The 7,901-nt window shown below is 40.2% G+C and overlaps 1 pseudogene; it reads left to right on the top strand.

Annotated features, from left to right (window-relative positions):
- The first annotated feature begins 2,899 nt into the window (after window positions 1-2,899).
- LOC116873593 lies at window positions 2,900-3,366 on the top strand (annotated as a pseudogene).
- Window positions 3,367-7,901: the final 4,535 nt, after the last annotated feature.

Genomic DNA, 7,901 nt, shown 5'->3' with positions numbered 1-7,901 from the left:
AATACCAACTTCAAAACCACAAACTATGGGGCTATTATATCTTTATTAAGACTAAGTCATAGAATGACACTAATTCCTGCTGAAACCAGTAGAAAGAATATAACTTTATGACATTTTGGATGGGACAAACATTTCTGAACCAAACAGAGGAGAGATAGGATGATTTACCCAAAATGTCAACTTCCAATGAATCCCTAAAGCCTAGGAAATAAGCTTCAAACACCCTTAATAATCAAAGATGACAGAACTGATGCAGATTAAATATTCAAATAATTAAATTCTGTATTACATGAGATGTCTTGTTTTATTCAGAGATGGCCAAAGATGGAGTAATAGAGACCAAGTCTAACTTCCACCTTAAAAATGTAGAACAATGGACAAAACTTATGAAACAGGCTTCAGACACTGGATAATGAGAAATGCAAAACTGTGATCCATGAAAGAAGGGAAATTAATGAGGTCATCCCAGTGATTGCCCAGGTTTCCAATTAGAGGCAGACTCCTGACCACAGAGCAGGTATGGGCTTTGGTGCAGAGGGTGGGAGGGTCCCAAACATGGAGGTCTCACTAAATTGAGGAAACAGAGATTGAAGTTCAGGGTATTTCAAGTGGCTGGAGGTTGCAAGGAACATTTCTAGAAAGGAGAGTAGTTAGACACAAAGAAAGAACTTCAAAGTCTACACTGAGATAACCTGGAATCTCTATAGAACATGCATATGTGTAAAGTGAACTTCCATGAGATAAGGCCAAGAGTAACAAGGGATCTATGAGCAGAATGGTTTCCAGATTGGCACAGATCTGAGAATCTTTGAAACTCCCAACAGCAAGTGGGAAGAGTTCTCAGTGACTATCCAGGGAATTCGGAAGGGACCCCAAAAGGTCCAAAATTGGTGAAAATTAAGGTAAAACTAACCCCAAAAGTAGTGGAACTAAAGTATTCCTAAAGTAACAGCTAACTATGCCTGACCTAATAAAGCTTTACAGTAAGACTGGAAAAGATAAAGCTGAACAAGGACAAGTTAATTGTCTCCCAGAACAAAGCCCAACACTCTTTAAAGGAAGATAACAAAATTGATACTCTGAATAAATCAAATATGCAGTGTCTAGCATTCAATTAAAAATTACTAGACATCAAGAAGTAGGAACATGTGACCCATAAATTAATCAATAGAAACAGAAAGAAAACTATAGAACACAAGGATTATAGAACACAAAACATTAGAACACAAGGATTTGAAAACAGCTATTACATCTATATTCTAGTATTGAAGGAAAAAACATGAACATGTTGAGAAGAGAAATAAAAGATATTTTTAAAGCCCCAAAACTTCTAGAGTCAGAAGTATATTATCAAAAGAAAAATTCACTGATTAACATTAAGAGCAAAGACAACATTGCTAAAGAAATGTGAGATTAGGGATGTCTGGGTGGCTCAGTCCATTGGGCATCTGTCTTTGGCTCAGGTCATGATCCCAGGGTCCTGGAACAAGTCCTTATTGGGGCTCTGTCTCCCTCTCACTCTGCCTGCTACTCATTCGTCCTGCTTGTGCACAAATTTCTCCGTATTTCTCACAATACGGAGAAAAGTATTGAAAGAAGACAAAAGAAACGTGAGATTGAAACTATGCACAGTGCAATAGAAACTACCAAAAAATAAAGCACTAAAAAATATATATATTTTTAAAAAAGACTGAAAAAAAATTAACAGCATCAGTAACCTGTGGGATGGTATCAAGCAGTCTTACATATGGGTAATTGGAGTCCCAGAATGGACAGAGAGCAAAAATAATATTTAAAGCAATGATGATCACAATGATGGTCAACTTGGAATTTTATACATAATTAAATTATCTTTAAAAAATTGAGGTAAAATACAGTTTTTTAAAGACAAACAAAATCTAAATGTGAGACAGAAATCCATTAAATTCCTAGGGGCACCTGGGTGGCTCAGTTGTTAAGCATCTGCCTTTGGCTCAGGTCATGATCCCAGAATCCTGGGATTGAACCCTTCATCGGGCTCCCTGCACAGCGGGCAGCCTGCTTTTCCCTCTCCTGCTACCCTTGCTCATGTTCCCTCTCTCGCTCGCTCTCTGTCAAATAAATAAATAAAATTTTAAAAAATATACTCTAGAGAAGAACATAGGCAGCAAACCCTTCGACTTCAGCCACAGCAACTTCTTGCAAGACACATCTTTAGAGGCAAGGGAAACAAAAGCAAAAATTAACTACTGGGACCTCATCAGGATAAAAAGCTTCTGCACAGCAAAGGAAACAGCCAACAAAACTAAAAGGCAACTACGGAATATGAGAGAAGATATTCACAAATGACATATCAGATAAAGGGCTAGTATCCAAAGTCTTTAAAGAACTTGTAAAACTCAACACCAAAAGAACAAATAATCCAGTCAAGAAATGGACAGAAGACATGAACAGTTATTTCCCCAAAGAAGACCAACAAATGGCCAACTGACACATGAAAAAATGCTCCACATCACTTGTCATCAGGGAAATACCAATCAAAACAACAATGAAGATACAAGCTTATGCCAGTTAGAATGGCTAAAATTAAGAGGACAGGAAACAACAAATGTTGGCAAGGAAAGTGAAGAAAGGAGATCCCTCTTACACTGTTGGTGGGAATGCAAGCTGGTACAGCCATTCTGGAAAACAGCATGGAGGTTCCTCAAGAAATATAAAACAGAGCTACCCTATGACCCCACAATTGCACTACTGGATATTTACCCCAAAGATACAGATGTAGTGAAATAAAGGGGCACCTGCACCCCAGTGTTCATAGCAGCAATGTCCACAATAGCCAAACTGTAGAAGGGGCCGAGATGTCCTTCAGCAGATAAATGGATAAAGAAGATGTGACTTAGGCAGCAGCAGCAGATCCAAGATGGCAGCCAGTAGGAGGCTGATGAAGGAGCTTGAAGAAATATGCAAATGTGAAATGAAAAACTCCCATAATATCCAGGCTGATGAAGCTAATTTATTGCCTTGGCAAGGGCGTATTGTTTCTGACAACCCTCCATATGATAAGGGGACCTTCAGAATCAAAATCAACTTTCCAGCAGAGTACCCATTCAAACCACTGAAGATCACATTTAAAACAAAGATCACCCGGACATCCACGAAAAGGGGTAGGCCTCTCTGCCAGTACTTAGCACTGAAAACTGGAAGCCAGCAACCAAAACCGTCCAAGTAATCCAGTCCCCCGTAGCACTGGTGAACGACCCCCAGCCCAAGCACCCACTTTGGGCTCACCTAGCTGAAGAATCCTCTAAGAACCTTAAAAAAAAAAAATTCTGTAAGAATGCTTAAGAGTTTACAAAGAAACACAGGAAGAAGCGAGCTGTGTATTAAATTCTGCCACAACCTATTCCAGTGAACGTGAGCGGAGACGGACAACAATGCATTCAGACACCCCGCAAAGCAAGACTCTGTGGAAAATTGATAAATGTCACCACTTGGCTTTTGCTTGTGTCAGTTACTAACTCTCTACGGTTTTGTTTTGTTTTTTTTAAGACTTTATTTGACAGACAGAGATCACAGGTAGGCAGAGAGGCAGGCAGAGAGAGAGGCAGGGAAGCAGGCTCCCCGCTGAGCAGAGACTCCAATGTGGGGCTTGATCCCAGGACCCTGGGATCATGACTTGAGTCAAAGGCAGAGGCTTAACCCACTGAGCCACCCAGGAGCCCCTCTACAGTTTTCTTAGTCAAAAGTGGTCTAGGTAACCTGTAGAGAAAGGGTTAAAAATTTAAGATGTTTTCTAGTTCTGCTTTCTTTGTTTTAAAAATCACTGCTTCAATCTACTTTAAAAGAATGGTGTTTCTTTTCTTATCCAAATTGACCCAAAAATGTCCATTTACATTTAGCCCTTAAGATTAAGGAAAAAAAAGGTGCTGTTCCCTTTCTTCCCCTTCCCTTTCAACTCCCACTTTCCTGCATTTGGTTTGTATTTCACTCATTCACTTCCCCCAGACCCAGGGCTATGACGTCCTCAAAAGAGAAGAGACTGGCCCTGGCAATTCCACTGGCTTCTCTACTCCCATGTTACACTGCCCTGTGCAGGAGTTGGTTCAAATTCTACTGGCTCCAATTTATAACATCCTTTAAAAAATTTTAAAAACAATCAAAGCATGATTCTCCACCCCACCCCCTACCCTTACTACCAAAAACAACAACAACAACAACAAAAAAAAAAAAAACCACCAGCCATGAAAAAGGAGGAGGTCCAGTTCTTACGTAAAATCCGGCTGGTGTTACAATAATGCTGATGAAACGAGCAACCCCTGATGTCTCTGTGCATGATTGAACTGAAGCCTGGTCTGGTCTGCTTTGGGAAACCCACATCTGTGGCAATCCCAGAGGTCGTTGCCAACCACAGGACACAGTGCACTTGTGTGAGGAAACTCTCAGCAGAGAGGCTCCTGAGACCAAAGGTTGATGCTTCTCCCTGTAGCCACTGTAGAAGATATCTGGTCATTGCCCACAATGCTGAAGCCAGAATGTCCATGTGAAATTCCATGCTCACCTGTCACCAAGCTCCATCTGAATGTGCCATGGAGCTCGCTCTCCCAGATCCTCAGTGCAGCACAACCCCACTATGACCCTCCCTTGACACAGTTTGACACTTTGCGAGGTTGGAAAGGGTGGCACTTGGCTGTCGCTAGAAGCAGTCTGGGGTTGCTGGTGCCCTGCTGGCCCCTTCGTTGGGAGCAGGGGACCAGCCCCAGAACAAGATGGCCCTCCCTCTCCCTCTGCACTCACAGCCTTTGCAGAGTCCACTTGAAGCTCATTCAGCAATACCCTTTACATGTGTTTTATATTGTTTTGAATTTTTCTTATGGTTCATACATATAATGGAATATTACTCAGCCATCAGTAAGGAGGAATACCTACTGTTTACATCGACATAGATAGAACTGGAGGGGATTATGCTAAGTGGAATAAGTCAAGCAGAGAAAGACAATTATGATATGGTATCATTCATATGTGGAATATAAGAAATAGTGCAGAGGATCCTGGGGGAAGTGAGAGAAAACTGAATAGGAAGAAACAAAGACGGAGACAAACCATGAGAGACTGTTGACTCTGGAAAACAAATTGAGGGTTACAGAAGGGAGGGGAGTAGGAAGAGGGGGTAACCAGGTGATGGACATCAAGGAGGGCATGTGATGTGATGAGCACTGGGTGTTACACTCAACTGATAAGTTATTGAACACTACATCAAAAACTAATGATGGGGGCGCCTGGGTGATTCAGTGGGTTAAGCCTCTGCCTTCAGCTCAAATCATGATCTCAGGGTCCTGGGATCGAGCCCTGCATCGGGCTCCCTGCTCAGCGGGAAGCCTGCTCCCCACCCCCCCTCTGCCTGCCTCTCTGCCTACTTGTGATGTGTCAAATAAATAAATAAAAATCTTAAAATTAAAAAAAAAGTCAGTGTTGACAATGAAATACACCTGACTTTCAAAAAAAGAAAAGCACTTAAAAAAAACAATAATGTACTGTATGTTGGTTAATTGAACTTAAATTAAATAAATAAATAAATAAATAAAGACAAACAAACACTGAGAGAATTCATTAGCAGTCCTACACTCCCAAAACCATTAAAGTTGAATGTAAGTAAAATCATACCAAACAGAAACTTGGATCTACACAATGAAGAGTGCTGGAGACTGTAAATATGCAAATAAATGTGAAGGACAAATACGTGTCTCTATTGCTCATATATGCAAAGAAAGAATGAGAGCCAGAGACATTTCATTTTGTGAGAAGACCAATCAACAGAAGTTTCCTTTTTTTCTAATTAAGTTTTTTTGTTTTAATAACAGTATAGTGTTATATTAGTTTCAGGTGCACAATATAATGATTCGACAATTCTATACATGACCCAGTGCTCATCCAGGTAAAGGTCCTCTTCAATTCCATCACCTATTTCACAGCCACCTTCCCTCTGGTAACCATCTGTTTGTTCTCTATTGTTAAGACAGAAGTTTCTTTTTAAAATGAAAAGCACTTATTGAAAATACAAAGGCAAGTTATGCACATGCAAATGGGAATTATTTATTTTTGCCCAGCTTTGAGGTATATTTGACATATAAGATTGCCTAAGTTTAAGGTGTACAATATGTTGATCTGATGCACTTATATATTGCAAAATGATTACCATTCAGTGTTAGCTGACTACTGTATCATGTCACATAATTACCATTTCTTTTTTTGTGATAACATTTAAGATTTAAGATTTCCTCTCTTAGCAACTTCCAAATATATAATACAGTATTGTCATCTAAAGTCACTATACCATACATTCGATACCTAGAATTTATTCATCTTCTAAATGAAAGTTCATACCCTTTGACTAACATCTTCCCTTTTCTTCCATTCTCCAGCTTCTGGTAATTACACTCTACACTCTGTTTCTATTAGTTCCGTTGTTTTAGATTCCACATATAATTGAGAGCACATGGGACGCCTGGGTAGCTCAGTTGGTTAAGCAGCTGCCTTCGGCTCAGGTCATGATCCCAGCGTCCTGGGATCGAGTCCCACATCGGGCTCCTTGCTTGGCAGGGAGCCTGCTTCTCCCTCTACCTCTGCCTGCCACTCTGTCTGCCTGTGCTCGCTCTCTCTTCTCTCTCTATGACAAATAAATAAATAAAATCTTTTAAAAAATAATAATAATTGAGAGCACATGGTATTTGTCTTTCTCTGTTTGACTTATTTCACTTAGCCTAATACCCTCAAGAACTGTCCATGACGTCATAAATGGCAAAAAGTTCTTGGCTGAATAATATTCCATTATATTCATCTTCTTTATCGACTTTTATTGACCATGTATTAGTTTGTTAGAAATGCCATAATAAAATACCACCAAAAAGAGGCAGCTGACATTTCTGCAAAGAAATATTAGACATCCAGATCGCCAACAGGCACATGAAAAAGTGCTCAACATCACTTGACATCAGGGAAATACAAATCAAAACCACAATGAGATACCACCTCACACCAGTCAGAATGGCTAAAATTAACCAGTCAGGAAATGACAGACATTGGCGAGGATGTGGAGAAAGGGGAACCCTCCTACACTGTCGGTGGGAATGCAAGCTGGTGCAGCCACTCTGGAAAACAGCATGGAGGTTCCTCAAACAGTTGAAAATAGAGCTACCTTATGACCCAGCAATCGCAGTACTGGGAATTTACCCTAAAAATACAAATGTAGTGATCCGAAGGGGCACGTGCACCCAAATGTTTATAGCAGCAATGTCCATGATAGCCAAACTATGTAAAGTACCTAGATGTCCATCAACAGATGAATGGATAAAGAAGATGTGATTACACACACACACACACACACACACACACATCAATTTATATATATATCAATTTATATATCAATATCAATTTATATATATCAATCTATACGCACACACACGCACACATACACAATGGAATACTATGCAGCCATCAAAAGAAATGAAATCTTGCTATTTGCAACGACGTGGATGGGAATAGAGGGTATTATGCTAAGTGAAATGAGTCAATCAGAAAGACAATTATATGATCTCTCTGATATGAGGAATTTGAAAGGCAGGCTGGGGGTTTGTGTGAGGGTAGGGAAGGAAAAAATGAAACAAGATGGGATCGGGAGGGAGACAAACCATAGGAGACTCTTAATCTCATGAAACAAACTGAGGGATGCTAGGGCGTGGGTGGGGAGGTAGGGATAGGGTGGCTGGGTTATGGACATTGGGGAAGGTATGTGCTATGGTGAGTGCTATGAATTGTGTAAGCCTGATGATTCACAGACCTGTACCCCTGGGGCAAATAATACATTATAGGATTAAAAGAAAAAAAAAGGCAGCTGAAAACCACACAATTTTTTTTCCTTTCATAAT

The sequence above is a fragment of the Lontra canadensis genome, unplaced genomic scaffold (genome assembly GCF_010015895.1).
Source record: "Lontra canadensis isolate GAN:19392208 unplaced genomic scaffold, GSC_riverotter_1.0 scaffold34, whole genome shotgun sequence".
Lineage (NCBI taxonomy): Eukaryota > Metazoa > Chordata > Mammalia > Carnivora > Mustelidae > Lontra > Lontra canadensis.
Note: the sequence above shows the minus strand (reverse complement) of the source record. Positions and strands in the feature narration are given on the sequence as shown.